We start from the raw sequence: 14,998 nt of genomic DNA on the forward strand, positions 1-14,998 counted from the left end.
GACTGATGTGGGGATAAAGGGTGCACCTTTCTACTTGTGGCTCAGGCAAGGAGCGCTATGAAGCCCTTCAGCCCACAGACAGCAGTGAAGGCTCCTCAAGGGTGATGTCAGCACAGGAGGTGCAGGTACCTGTGCAAAAGGGAGTGCTCTGCAGAGCAGGGTGCAGTGACAGCCAGGGAGCTAACAGAGGGAGGGTCACAAGCAAATCCTGCAGAAGACAGCCTCTGCACAATGTTAGTGCATGGGAAGGCACACTGTGTCTTTTCCAAGCCCATCCTCTTATTTTTGTCAATAGTCCCCTTCAGTAGTTCCCTCTCCAGATTGTGCCATAATACCACACAGAGGTGTAACTCTTTACCAGGCCAAAAGGGTGATTTCTATGAAAATCTCTTACAAAGTAAAATAATGTAGGTACACCCCTTATCAGGCAGGGCAGCAAATGTCCTACAGTTTACCTGAAGGAAAGAGTACACTGAACCTTTCCATTTAAAAGACATGGAATGTATCTCTTTTCAAATCAGCATCCATTTCAAAGGAGTCAGCTCTGGGATCCCACAGCCCAGCCAGGTCTACCTCTGGGTCTGCCTCTGCTGAGCTCAGCTTTTGGAGCTTCTTGTGGCCAACGTGCCCCAACAACTCCCATAGGAAAGCTGTTCTGTTGGAGGAATTGTCTGTTTGTTCATCAGGAGACGCAGGCCAGCTCTTTTAGCAATAATTAGCATGGTGCACTCGGGTATCCTGGCATAGAGAGATGAGATTTTAACACCCAGTTACATTTCATGCTGAAACAAATCCATTACAACCTTTGGAATTTAAATCGTTGCTGCCCCGTTAACCTGCTAAAGGACACTGGATCACAGAACAATCTGAGCTGCAACCCAGAAGGACCATCAAGTCCAGCCCTTGTGAATGGCCCAGACAGGTACCAAACCTGTGACCTTGGCATTATTGGCACCATGCTCCAACCAACAGGGCTCTCCTGTCTATAGTTGTACAAAAATCAAGGGGAGAAGTGTGATTCTATAGATTTTGGAAATCCATTTCTAATAAACAGGAGCTCTTTTTGGGAACTGAATTTTGAGCAAAGCTGAATGCCAAGGGATAAGTTTGCTGTTATTTTATAAAGATGGGCTGGGACTGAACACCTTGCACATCTAAACCTCAGAGTGACTAGGAGCTGGAGATGCACAAGAAATGTAGGCTAGAGCAGTGGAGGTCCCCCTTGCAGAATAGTTTAGGTAAGTACACTCCTATTTGAAATTTCTACAGGGTTACATGGATAGGAAAGCGATGATATTTCCTGTCCCATTATAATTTTATGTTCCTTAAAAATGAATACCTGAAGTACAGACTATAAAAGCAGGACTGAAGTCATTAATAGGCCAGGTAGGATACTATCAAAGTGTCTGTGACTCCCCACATACATTAGTGGTGGAACTTGCTTTCCATAAAGAGCCCAGTAAAATAGCTGCTCTCCAAACAAATCCTCCTAAAGAAAATGCTCAGCTTAAAGTCCAAATCCCCTAGAGACTTTTTTTTTTTTTGACATCACATATATTTTTTGTGTTCTTTCAAGTGTTCCTGATATTATTTTTCACCTTACGAGACCCCCAACAACATGTCGTGTGCCTTCACCCCCCCATAATTTTGGCGGCTGTGTCGGTGCCTGGGCAGAAGTGACTCCTGTTTGCATTTTTGGTAGCTCGCCTGTGCATCCCAGCTCCTACCCCGCTCCCGTGTGAGGAGGAGGAGAGCCGTGCCCAGGAGAGCGGCCCGACAGACGCTGAGGTTGATCCCCCGTGCCCGGAGCGATCACCGAGCCGCGCTCCTGCGCATCCCGGGGATGCCGGTCCCGGGGTGCCGGTCCCGGCGCTGTTTGGGAGCCCGCCGCTAGATGTCCCAGGGATTAACCGGAGCCCGGGAGCGCCGCACATCGCCGGCCCGGCCGGGAGCGTTTGCGCGTCCGGGGCCGAGGCGCGGAGGGCCGGGAGGGAAGCGGCGCTGGAGCTGGAGCTGGAGCTGGAGCTGGAGCTGGAGCTGGAGCTGGAGCTGGAGCTGGAGCTGGAGCGAGCAGCGCTGGTGCGGGCTGGGAGAGCACCGCTCCCTCCAGCTGGGGAAAGAACAGCAACGAGGAGCTGCCCAGGCTGATTTCAAGGCTGTATTTTAGGGCTCGACCATACACACGGCGCTCCGGCTGTCAGAGCAGGCTGGGGTTGAGGTTTCCACCGCCTCTCAGCGCACAGAACTGCCTGCCCCGGGGTCAAGCTTGTCCTTTAATTTATTTTCTTTTTAAAGGTGTACATTTTTAATAGAAGCAGGTGTCGCATTTTTCTTTCACAATAGGAATGTAAGACTCTCCATGTTGATTTCTGTGAGACTGAAGACAAATTGAAGATAGTTTTTATTTTCTCTTGTAGTCTGGAAAGGTCCAGGGTTACAAAACAGACGGCCCAAAAGCTCAGAAACACGAAGCTGACACTACCTTCTGCAAACCCCTGCTGCCCATGAGGGGTCCAGGAATCCTCTTTCATACATTTCATCCTTAGCTCCTTTCATTCCATCCTTAGCTTCTACAAACACATATGTTTTTTCAAATGTTTAGACCAGGGGAAGTAAAGGAAGCATTTATCAATATTTTTAGAAATCCATTTAAATTATGGAAATAAAGTCTGAAACATTGCACTTCTTTATCCTTAAGGGCCCCTTAAGGAGAGTCCCAGAGAGACAAGTGTAGCTTGCTTGCCAGAAATATGGGACTGGAACTGGGGAAATGAGCAAGCTGAAATAACACAAACACATGTGGGGGGGAGGGGGAATAGAAAGAATAGTCACCTGGAGCTAATTGCCATGGACCTGTTTTATCTGCTGGAAAACCTCTAACAATACATAGCTGGCTGAAAAAAATCAGACTTGATAGCAAAAAATATGCAGGTAGTATTTATGTCTTGCTCTTTAAGCAAAATTTAAAAAAAAAAGAAAAGGAAGTATGAGTTATTTTGTGATCATTTATATATAACAGGGAATATGAGACTCACTTGATTAAAAACTAGCTGAAAGAATACACCTGTTTAAAAATTCCAGTAGACTAGTTTATATAAGGCCAGGGATTAAGGGTATCTCCAATGTCATTCACCTTTATTTTTGGTGTGCTGCATTATAGCAACCTTGAATATTTCTGCCCTAGCCATAGGCAGTGACATCCAGTAGTGAGGGCAAAAATGAACAGCTACAACCTTTTTTTCCCCCACATCTAAATTTACCTGATATGTAGCTCAAAACATGGTTCTCCTCTGTGACCACCCTCAGGCTGCTGAGCACTTGTAGGCAAAATGCCACCCAGCCCTTTACCCAACAAGCAGGGAACAAGCAGGGCAGTAGAAGAATTAAAGGATTGCCTACTTGAATTTATTCTGGGGGATTATTATTATTGTTTTTGTTGTTGTTTTTGTTGTTGTTGAAATTTCTGGGTTTGTTGCTGTTAATTTGGTTACCAATATCCCAAAGGAGACAATGCAGTTTAAAACCTGGGACTTTCAGTATGGCAGCAGAGCCAAAACTCCTGCAAACAGAGCTGAATCCTGGGCTGCTGCAAAGGGTGAGAAGGGGAGAAAGGTCGAGTCATTCATGGTAGGTGGGGTCTGTCAGTGACATTGGTGGTTGTACTTATCTCCACTGTGTGAAAACCTGCTTTATTTAACAAGTTAATGTTCCCTCTGTGGAGCACAGAAATGTAAAGCAAGTGACTCAGAGCTGGCTGCTCGGCTCTGTCAGGGCCAGCTGGCTAGGGTCACCCTGGTGCCCTGGAGGTCTGGAAGGTGAAACTGGAACAGACCAGGACAAACCCTTCTGGAAAGCAGACCACAAGGTGGGCTTGGAAAGCTCTTCTGCTTTCTGCTGCTCTGCTGGCTATCCCAGAGACAGAAAATGTTGGATGTGAAAATGCCACTGAGGAAAAGGGAGAACCGGGAGGAGAAAGCTTATGGAGCAAGTCTAACCCTCTGGGTTAGAGGGGCTCATGGGGCATACAGCCCCACAAGATTCACCATATATCTCTCAGTGAATTACCATGTTGGTATGGATGCATTGATGGCTGATGTCCTTTGAGTTAAGTAACAGAATAAACATGAATTTGTACTCTTAAACCCCCTCCTGCTGTGTTTAATGAATTTTTAGTTCAGGATGTACATAAATAATCAGGCAAATCAAATAACAGGAATTACATTTTACAATAAAAATAATTAAACCTAAAGTATAGGCTTAGTCTCTGTTATACAAAGAAATGTAAATAATCTCTGCCAAGAAGTGCAGGAATTCACTTACCGAGCTTTAACAGTCACCACACTGAGGGGTGGGAGGCTTATACAAATATTGTCTTTTATTATAACATGGAAAACATAAAGCTGCATCAGGATTAATGATAATTTCTGAAATCTATTGGAAAATAACATAAATTTCTGCATTGAACAATTACTTTTTTACATAAATAAGGACTTCAATCAAGTTCATTAGTTAAAATTATTAGAAAAGCATCATTAAAACGTGTGGTGTGGAGCAGAATATTCTTCTAACTGGGACATGAAGCAATAGTGAAATAGCACTGAGCCACATTTATTATTGCTCTTCTGAAGACAGGGAAAATTTAACAGGGAAAATTTTCTGTGGCTGAGACTTGATACTCCATTTGCCAGCTTGAGTTTTGCTTTGTGTCGGTTTGTTGTTTTTTTTGTGAGCGTACTGTTATTTCATATTCTTTTTTTCATTCCTCTGTTTAGAAAGAAAAAAGTGAACAAGCGAAGCACAACCTTTGGTAGACTGATCTGTGACACCCCATAATCTTTTGATACTGCCTTGATTTCTAATTGTGTTTTTCACATTTTTAGCAAAAGAAATATGAAAAAAATCAGAAGTGTAACCTATATTATTATACTTTAATGTGATGTTCTACTTTTCTGTTTGTAGTTCTTGAAGTTTTTGTCTTACTTCATTAAACATTTAATAAATCACTGCCAGTTTTGTGACAGATTTTAACCATAACACAAACAGCAGGAGGTGTAAACTCAGTTCAGTTCGTATAGGCATATAATATCCGTGTCGACATCATCATCCCCTCCAGGCATATTGGCAAAACGGCCAATGGAAGCTAAGCTTTTTCCGACAAAGCTTCGAAAATAAAGTTTTCTTCTTTTATCTTACTACAAATCAATTGGAGCCCTTACAGCAAAATCCTATAAAATAACTTCAAACACCGCTTCTTAGTCTAAAAATTTGTATTATGGCTAAAACTCTTTGAAGTTTTATGACTGAAGTTTGGAGAAAAATGATTTAAGTGCTATCTGCTAGACATCAGAGTGTCAAAATTTCTCTCAGTTTTCTTGACACATAAACTGCTACCTGCTGTATGTTTTCTAGAGGTTTTTTTCTTTCTTTTAACCACCTAACCCAGCTTGCTTGATGAAAGTTTCTTAACTGCAGTTTATCCCATTGAATTAATACCCTTTTAAGCTTTGGCTTAAAATAACTGATTGCTTTATTTTTGATTTTCAGCATCTCTGACAACACAGGTGGCAAGGAGGTGGGGAAAAGAGCTGCTTTGCAAGTGTCATATTGATTTTTGAATAGAAAAGAAACAGGTAAGGTGCCCAAAACAACCCATTTGCAAAATGCACAAGTGAGTCCTTGCTTTGGGGCAAATGTTGGAATAAGGTCTATTGCAGTAAGCTGCTTCTCAAAGGGGAGAAAAATTCCTCATGCAGGAAAAGCTGTAGGGTGGGTGGCTCATAGAACACCCAGAAATCCTGGGTGTTCTATGAGCAGTGAATCCTGGGCAGTGAATAGGGTTTCATGCTGCTCCTTTTGAAACTTGTCAGTGAAAGAGAGCCCCTGGCATGCTGCAGCACCAATGGGCAATGGTTAAATGGTTAAATACTTTTTGTAGATCCTGAGGTACCTAAAGGAGGTACCTGAGGAGGCCAGGAGCAGGATGCATCCTGGTCAGCTGACAGTGCTCTTTTCTCTCAGGCAGAGTTTGGTCCTTTTAACCCAGGCCCCCATCAGTGCCCAGCACTGACATGGTGGTCTGGGTTCAAACACCACCATGAAATGTCATTTGGAACAGCTTTATTTGGTTAAAATTTCCAGAGTGCAAAAACCTGAGGAAGAACTTTAAAAGTAGAGGCACAAAAATAAAAATTCGATCTAAAGCATACCTTTTGTTTACCTTTCTTGTTTCATTTTAAAAAATCAGAAAATACGGTCAAAATTCTCCACAGAAGAAAAATGATGTTGCATTGACAGAACTGCATCAAAGTGACATGTGTCAAAATTCAATAAGTTGGTTACCACACAAAAATTAAGCAAGGAGCATGAAATCTTCTGCAGAGAAGAATGGCAAGAAAATGTAAAGAAAACCCCAAACCAACAACTGTGTCATTCTGCCTTCTGCAACCTTGCAAAGTTTTATTTACCCAACATGGCTGATTTTTTTTGATAGGTGGGCGAAATATTATAATTTGAGGGAAGAAGGAGGAAAAGGAAAGGGGTCCATTATCATCACCTTGGAAATGGATGGGTAAATAGATTTTGTGCCTGAACTGGTAAATTTGTAGTACATCTTCACATGGCTGGAATAACATAATAAAGTGATTTAAATATAAATGCCATGTGAGAACTACTCCATAGTGAAGAGTTAAAATTATGGCATTCAAAAGAACTTCCTCATCAGAGCCTGCTTTTGCTGCTAATTTGCAGAAGCAGATCTGCTGTCTTTACTTCTCCGTTCCTCTTGCTATACCTCAAGGCATGCTGGGGGCTCACCCATCATGTGCTGGCTCATAACAAGTTAAGAAGAGGGAGCTCCATGGCAGCGTACAAGAAACTGAAGTGTAGGTCTGAGGGGTTGCAGGAAACCATCAGCTGTTTAGAATTGGAGAGCTGGAAAAAGATCTTGCCAAGGAGAACATTGCATGAAGTCAGATGGCATGTTCCCCCAGAGCAGCCATGCAGAGCAGGGGGAGCAGAGCTGCCCAGGGGCAGGGTGCTCCAGAGCACGCTGAGGACAAAGCCCTCTGGAAGGCCACATCATGCTTGATGGGCTTTTAATGCTGAACAATTGCAAATTGCCATTAATGCTCCAATAGAACACAGATACACAAGACTATTCCCTTCTGTCATGAGGCATTAGGTCAAAAGACTGGATAATAGCAGCAATATTAGTCCCACCAGAGAGCTGGGCTGACACAGGCTGCAGGGACATGTGGGCATGTTTTTGGCACTTCAGGCAGCGCCATGATCTAACTTTCTGTCTCTCTCATGTCGCACAACACATGGTGCTGAGCAGGCCCTGGGCTCTAGGAGGCAGCTCTGAAAATGTGCTTTGCCTTTTCATGGTCTTTTCACCTGGCCTGTTATGACATAGTAGGTAAAGGAAGCTGCAACATAAGAAAATGGCTGGGTAGGTATTAAACCCCCAAACAGTTTAACACACTCTTCCTATACTGATTCTCCACTATAAAACACCAGGCTGCAATGCAGATGATAAAGCTCCATCTGACAACAAAATCCTGACTTCACACTACCAGTCACATCGATCAACATCTGAACTAATGTCAGAGTCTTCTCTTACTAATGAGCTGCTGCGCTGAGATGCAGCTTTGCTATCAGTCAGGTACCTGTAATGAGGTAGAATGAATGGCAAGACCCCTCTTCAGACGCTTTCTCTCATCTAGCCACAGAGGGGCTTCGTTGTTCACTTATTTTTGGTACAGACAAAGAGTTTCTTCCTGAAGGTCTCTACCAGCATCACACAGTTACTCTAGCACCTATTTTATATGTTAGCTGCAGCTGTTCGGAACCTTTCTACCAGGAATTATTCTTTTTTTTTTTTTTTTTCCCTTCTAATCATTTGCAATCCCACTGCTTCCATATAAGGGGCTGTAGTCCCAGTGCTTGCATATAATGACATTTTAATGTACACTTCAAATTCAAATGAAAGTACCTTGCCATGTTTCCAAGTTGGACATGTTCATGTAGCACTCTGCTTTCTTAGATTATCTGGCTAGAATGCACATTTGTCCAGCTGTTTATGCTTTGATTTGAAGCCATAGCTACCATGCAGTGGTATATCCTATTTACCCATCCCTTAATATCACAGGAGAGATGTGCTCCAAATCCATAGCTTTCCATCAATATAACAAAGCCACCATAATGATTTCTTCATTTTTCTTTGCCTGTCATGCTACTGCTGAATGGTCTGAACTGAAGTTACTGTCAGACCCAGAGGTTCTACCCAAATCTGACCTAAGGCAGATTGCTAAGAAGGTAATTTACAGCTGCAGCGATTGAAGAAGCACCCTAAAACTGTAGTAGAGGAAAACTCAACAAACAGCAAGGAAAGCTCCAACATTTGTTACGAGCACTCTGTTTAGGTACTAAATTAAGAGCAGGGTGGTTTTCTGTACTGGAGTTAAATCTCAGCACAGACATGTTAGCTATTATTTGTTACTCCTATGAACACAGTCATTACAGAAAGACTTGGCTTAGGTTTGTGTTGCAAACTGAGGTTGTGACTTGAATCTTTCTCATCTTCCCAAATATTTCAGTCAGGTTTTGTTTTTCTTTGTCTTAAACCAACATCTTATGTCTCTCAGTGGCAGGTCTCAGCATGCAATTATTTATGCACGTCTCATTCCATGCCACATAAAAAGGGTTATCAAGTTTGTATCTTTAAGACTAATGAGCTGTTGGTTAACACTTTTGAGGCAATTAAGCAGAGCTATCACTTCTTATCCACCGACAGAGACGTTGTTGCATTCAAATTTGTCCCTGGGGCAAGACACAGGTCTGGAGTTTAGCCCCTGCGTGTTTACCGGGCCAGACAAGGCTGCAGGTGATGGGCAATGGGAAGCCAGAGCCCTGGTATGATGGTTTATGTGGTCTCTGACATCGCTGAGGATTTTTTGGGGAGATACCTATCTAGTGGCACTCAGCAGAAGTGTTTGCATTTGTTCTGCCGCACATGGAGCCCATCTCAGACCAGTTATCAGAGCATGGCATCTTTTCACACAGCCAAGCACCTCTCCTGCTGCCTGCAAGGGACCTGGCCAGGACTTCTCAGCACCCTGTCAGTGTTTGGATGCTGCATCAGTCCCTCAGGGCCAGTGGCATCTGGCTCAGGCTAAAGCCACCCTTCAGGCTCCTCTGACTGCTGCCAAGGGACCAATAAAGCAGCCAAAATCAGGGCAGAGCAAATACTCTTCAACAATGATTTGAACCATTATCTTCAACTACAGGTACACAGGAAAATCTGGTGAAGGTGTGATGAAGTCTCCCAGGGCGTGCCTGCTGTGAAGATGCTGGGACTTTTATTTTCATGCTCAAGCAGCTACTGGGAAGTAAGCTGTAATGTGCAGAGTTTTCTTCTGCCTTTAAAATACATGCCTTCAAAATACATTCTATTATTTCCTGAAAAATTGAGATTTTTTCCCTGTAAAATAATTTTTTTGTGAAAACACTAATGCTTCAAATGCATCTCATTGAAAATATTTTTTCCTGTTTCCAGGATTAGTATTTCACTTGAAGTTAATTTTGTATTAATAGAAAGGGAGGGTCTCATTTTTCTTTTCGAGTACGTCCTTGTCAAAAGACCATTTTTTGTCACAGTGCATTTTGCAGAAACCTGGTGGACCCACTTGGCTGTGGCAGGAAAATATCCTGGCTGCCAGGAGCAGCGGTCCCACCGTGGCCACGTGTGTCCCGCAGGTGCCCGCGCTGGACGCGCAGTGATGCCTTCGGCAGGAGCAGGAGGGAGCTGGTCCCTGGCTGGGGCACAGGGGCTGCCTGCACTCCTTCCCTGCTAGGGCCCAGCAGTGGGTGGCTGGCAGCAGAACAGGCACGTCTGCAAGGAGACACAGCCTCGGGTGCAAGCCTGAAGAGCTCTCCTTTGCAGCCTGGACTGAGCATCCCACCAAGAGAGAGGACAAGGGTAAGCCCTGTGCAGCTCACACAGCCTTGCTGCAGGTGGCAGGGCAGTCCCCTAAGGGGACACAGAGTCAAAGCCGTGGTTCATCCTCCTTGATGCACATCCTGCTCACAGGTTTTTGCTGGTAGAAGTTTGCATAATCCTGGGCTGCACCTGAGAGAAGGATTCTGCTGCCTGGACTGAGGCTGCCATTCCGAATGGTACAGAAAAGAACTGGTGGGAAAGTGTGGCAATTCTAAAGATATTGTAAATAAAATAAATCCATGAGGCTAGAGGGAGGTGACGTTCCACCTGAGAATCATATGCAAACTCTGAAATATTAAAAGCACCCTGGTGAAAGCATTGCTAATTAAAAGGATAAAATATGCACGCATAGAGAACAGATTATTTAAAACACAAATTATTTCTTATTAAGATAATAGTGTCTAACTAAATGTTGAAAGAGCTGGATAGTAGTTTACACTGTAAAATGATCTGTTAAATATGTTCTTGTTAACATCAATACAGCTATTGACAAGCAGATCCAATTTTGCTTTACTTTGAGAGAGCAGACAATAGCAAGTTTTACGTGCTATCTTATTTTACAAGCATTAATGAACAATTAACCAACACTAGCACTCTTTCCATCTGTAATCCTGTAGTAGGATCACTAATCTCCACCACTAGCAGCTAATGATGAAGGTCTCTTAAGCTTTACTTCTTATCTCAGCCAGTTCTTAATACTCACATAAGTATGCTTTCTGAGCAGGGCGGCCCCCTATTGCTCTGCGACTTGAATACAAAAGACTGGTGAAATTTTTGAAGGGTTTTCTGTTCAATAACACTTCTATACTTATGTTTGCCTTCCTACAACAACAAACACAAGTGATCAGCAGAGGACTAGCAAGGTCACTAAGGGCTCTGTGTTTCCATACTTGCTCTAATACTTATAAGAATGTATTCATGCCCTATTATATATATTCCCTGGCTGCTCAGGCAGAAGCTCTAAACTAAACTAAACTGAAATGAAATAAAAGGGGAAAACCAGAAGACTAAAACAGTGTTTACTTCAAGAACAAGTCTGCTGTTTGTATCGAACAAAAGGAAGCTGGAAAGTGGCTGCCATTAAAAATACATGCAAGATAAACTGAAATTTTTATAGTACACAGTACACATGACATTTTCTAACTTCTCTTTCAGAGTGTTCTTGTGTATACCATACACACGAGATCTGTGTACTGGGATGGCAGGGGAATTCACCATTCTGTTAGGCTTTTCTGCAATAGCAAGTAAAGCAGCAACAGCTTCCCAAACAGGAAACTGAGAGCACAGTGTGCTCTGTTCCAGTCCCCATCAGGAGAAGGTCTTCCATAGTCAGGGCAGTCACCTCAGTAGTAAAATTTGTGTAATTAAAAATGAGATACACAGTCCTTCATCTCCTTCATCTTTTGCTTTCAGGAAAGAGAGATGAGCCTAAGTAAGAGTAATAAACTTTCTCTAGTCCATTTTATTTATTCCATGCCCAATGCTTGAACAAGTTGGCCCCAACCCAAGCAGAACTCAGGACAACTCAGGGGTTGTTTCCTGGCCTAAATGAAAGCCCTGAGAGAACTACTTCAACTGGACCCAAAACATTCACTGCAGATACTGAGATCATTGGAGACAGGGAACAGCAGCTGAGTAGCAAAAGACTGCTTCCCATCAGGAAGGTGATCCAGTCCTGTTAAAAGCTCACCCTGACCCTGCTTGCATTAAGCTGTGTGGCTGATGAATGAGAATCAAGTTGCCTCATCGTGCTTGGAGCTGGGGGTACATTATCAAATTGCAACAGATTACCAGGATCTGAGAACAAACATATCTCCAAGCCATTCCCAGAGATGTTTTAGCAATAACTAACAGCATGAGGTACTGCTGAAGAAATATGCTTTATAAGCAGCTATAAATTGAGAATTAACATTTCTAATGCAATCAAAAGCTGCCATCTTGCATGCTCTGTTCCAGGATGTATTCTACTCTAAGGCATAAAGGAAGCTGAACTCACCTGGCACCATGCCTGAGAGATGTCTTGGGAAAAACTCCTACTGAGTGTCACAAACACTAACTGGGGCTATGCAGATACAGCCTGGTTTTTTCCTCGTGTTTGTACAATACATATCAAAATGCTGACCTTTTCCTTCACCAGGGCTTCTCAGCACAGACAGTAAACTGCATTACTTAGAAGAAACCCCCCACTTCTGTACCTCTGCAGGAATCATGACTAAGCACTGCTTTTACCACGTGGCTTCCTTTTCCTGTGGCTGCCCATCGTGGCCCGGGTGGCTGTGGCACTTGGCAGACATGCAGAAGGAGAGAAGTGCTTGCTTGGCTCAGCCCCGCTACCTTCAGAGGGGGAGCTCACTGGCTGGGACACAGGGGCAGGCTGGCCAGCCTTACCTGAAAAGTGAGGAGCTGAAGTAGCCTGGGTGCATGTGGTAGATGTGGGGAGGAAGGAAAGAGAGGTTCTGGGACTGCTTTCAGTCTTTATTTATTCAAGTAAAATTTGTATTTAAGTCCAGATGAATTTCGTCAAAGTGAAGCCAACCAAGTTGTCAGAAGTAGACCTTACCAGGAGGCCTGAGCAAGATGTGAGTGAAATGACTGCTTATGGACAAATCACCAACCATTAGTGAGGAAAGAAAAAAGATTTTAATATGTTTCACCCAGCTTTTCCATTTTTATGCCTTTGCTGTTTGGCTTCATATCTGATGTATGGAGATTTCCTTGATGTGACAGTCACCCACAGTGGGGGTGGAAAGCTCCTTCCCACTCCCCTCTGCAGGCTTCAAATCTCAGCAATGACTCCAGGTGATGATGGCAGGATCAGAAAATGGGGAAAGTGGATGGAGCTAATCCCAGCCTGACAGTCTAGCTTTTCCCATTGCATAGGATATGGTTTAGTGGGTTTATTTGGATCACCTGTATTTTGGACTGTCAGACTCACCTGTTACCCTGACTGCATAGCAATATTGGAGCCATCTTCAACCAAGCTCAGTTGTACTAGTGCTAGAGAGAAGCAATTTAAGTCTATTAACCTCCATTTCTATGCTAAAAGGGCAAATTATTCAGGGCAGAGGTCTGGAGTAACACAGTTAAACCCATTCTGACACTTGACATAGAACCTAGGTACAGATTTTCCTGAATTGCACAACATACTGTCAGCATATCAGGGAAGATGTTTGGAGTAGAGGAAGAAGTACAGCCCTGGAACATCTCTCTTCCATAAAGTCTCTTTTGTAAATACCTGTCAGATTCTGGGGATACTTTCCTGGAAAAGTCATGCAAATGTCAACATCTTGTAAGATCATCTGTTAAGAAAAGGATTAACAAGAAAACAAAAATGTGATGCTGTGAAGGATATTCTGGAGAGTGGACAGAGAGTGGCCTGTTTGTCAGTGCTCTGCACCTCCTGCTCATTTGCACAGCTGTCTGCCCAGGGCTGTCAGGGGCAGCTGGATCAGAGGTACAGTGATGGGCTGTTGCAGTAGCTGAGCATAACCACAACCTGGTCAAACAGATCCTTGGATCAAGCATAAATAGCAACTATTTTCTTTCAACTGTTCTCAAAATGCTCATTTGCTTCCATTTAGTTTTTGTATTTTTCCACAGGGATGGCATTTTTACTCATACCTGCTGTAGAAAGAAAATGTCAGCGGTTAGTGCATTGTTTTCATTTTTATGATATGAGAGAGGTGAAGGTAGAAGCTAATTAACAATACTATTTCCAAGATAGCAAAAGAGCTTGTCTGTGATGTTGGTGCTTTGTATTAACCAGGATGAAGCCAAAACCTTGGTTCAACATTTCCACTTCATAGATAATATCAGAGATACTTCTCCACCCCCACCAGCTCACATATTCATTACCCAAATTGCCTATCCTCAAAGTGATAATATAGTGTGGTACAACATGCCCCGACAGGACACAAATTGACTCTGTGCCTAGATACTATGCAGACAGTGTAAAGCAAATATCTCACTCTATTATCTGTTGTCTCTATGAATCAACAGATTACATGGTTCACTGGGTAGCTGAATAACTTTTACACAGTTTGCTCATATCTATTTACACATATTCTACAAAAAATACATTAACACCAAAGGACAAATGTAAAAAAAAAAAATACCTGCAGAATCCAGATAAATTACACATGTGAAAAAACACAATAAACAGTAGTGCTTAAATTTCATCCACAATATCTGTAGATATGAAAGAAAACTCTTTTCTCATGACCAAAACCCGAATCCTGTGGAAGGCCCTAAAAACCTTCCGAGGAGACTTTAATTTGTGGTTATTTTTTTGTAGGTAAGATTATGCACCACATTTTAAAGAGTCCTCAGTGTTCCACAGAACAGGGCTGTAACCACAGAGGGTCCTTCACTGATGATTTCCATGGAGGTGCACCTCCACCCACCTCTAAGCTGTGACCTTTCAGAGCTCCACTTCTCTTGAGTTCCCTGTTGCTCCTGGTCACTGATTTGTAAAGCATGCCATTTTTTGGAAGGGACAGCAGTATGCCATGTCCTCCCTTTCCATACCTTGTGTGACAATCTAGTGAGCAAAGCAGCCTGTCCGTGTTTCTGTGGAAAGGAACAGAGCTTTAGCAGCTGGCTGCCCCAGGATGTACACGCTGCTCTCAAGCTGCCTGTGGACACCACGCTCTCTGGATCACTTGGCCTGGTTTGTCAGCTCCTTCTAACAGCACACTCCAGAAACAAAAGTGAAGATTGTGCAAGGCAAGTACAAAATGTCTGTGCCTTGCAGCACTGCACCTCACAACCCCAGAAAGTACAAATTCACTGCCATACATATATACCTGTACATGTATATCTATGTATATATACACACACACTCCAAGTTACATTAAAAGCTATTCCTTCTTTTCTGCTTCTCTCTTGCTTCCAGCTCTTCCCTCCCAAATACCTTTTAAACCTATTCCTTAATTAGATCTGAACTCCACCTTTACCCTGTCTCACTCCCCAGAGTAATTCTTGCAGGCAGTCACTGGT

Source organism: Fringilla coelebs, assembly GCF_963513975.1.
Source record: "Fringilla coelebs genome assembly, chromosome: 9".
NCBI classification, from domain to species: domain Eukaryota; kingdom Metazoa; phylum Chordata; class Aves; order Passeriformes; family Fringillidae; genus Fringilla; species Fringilla coelebs.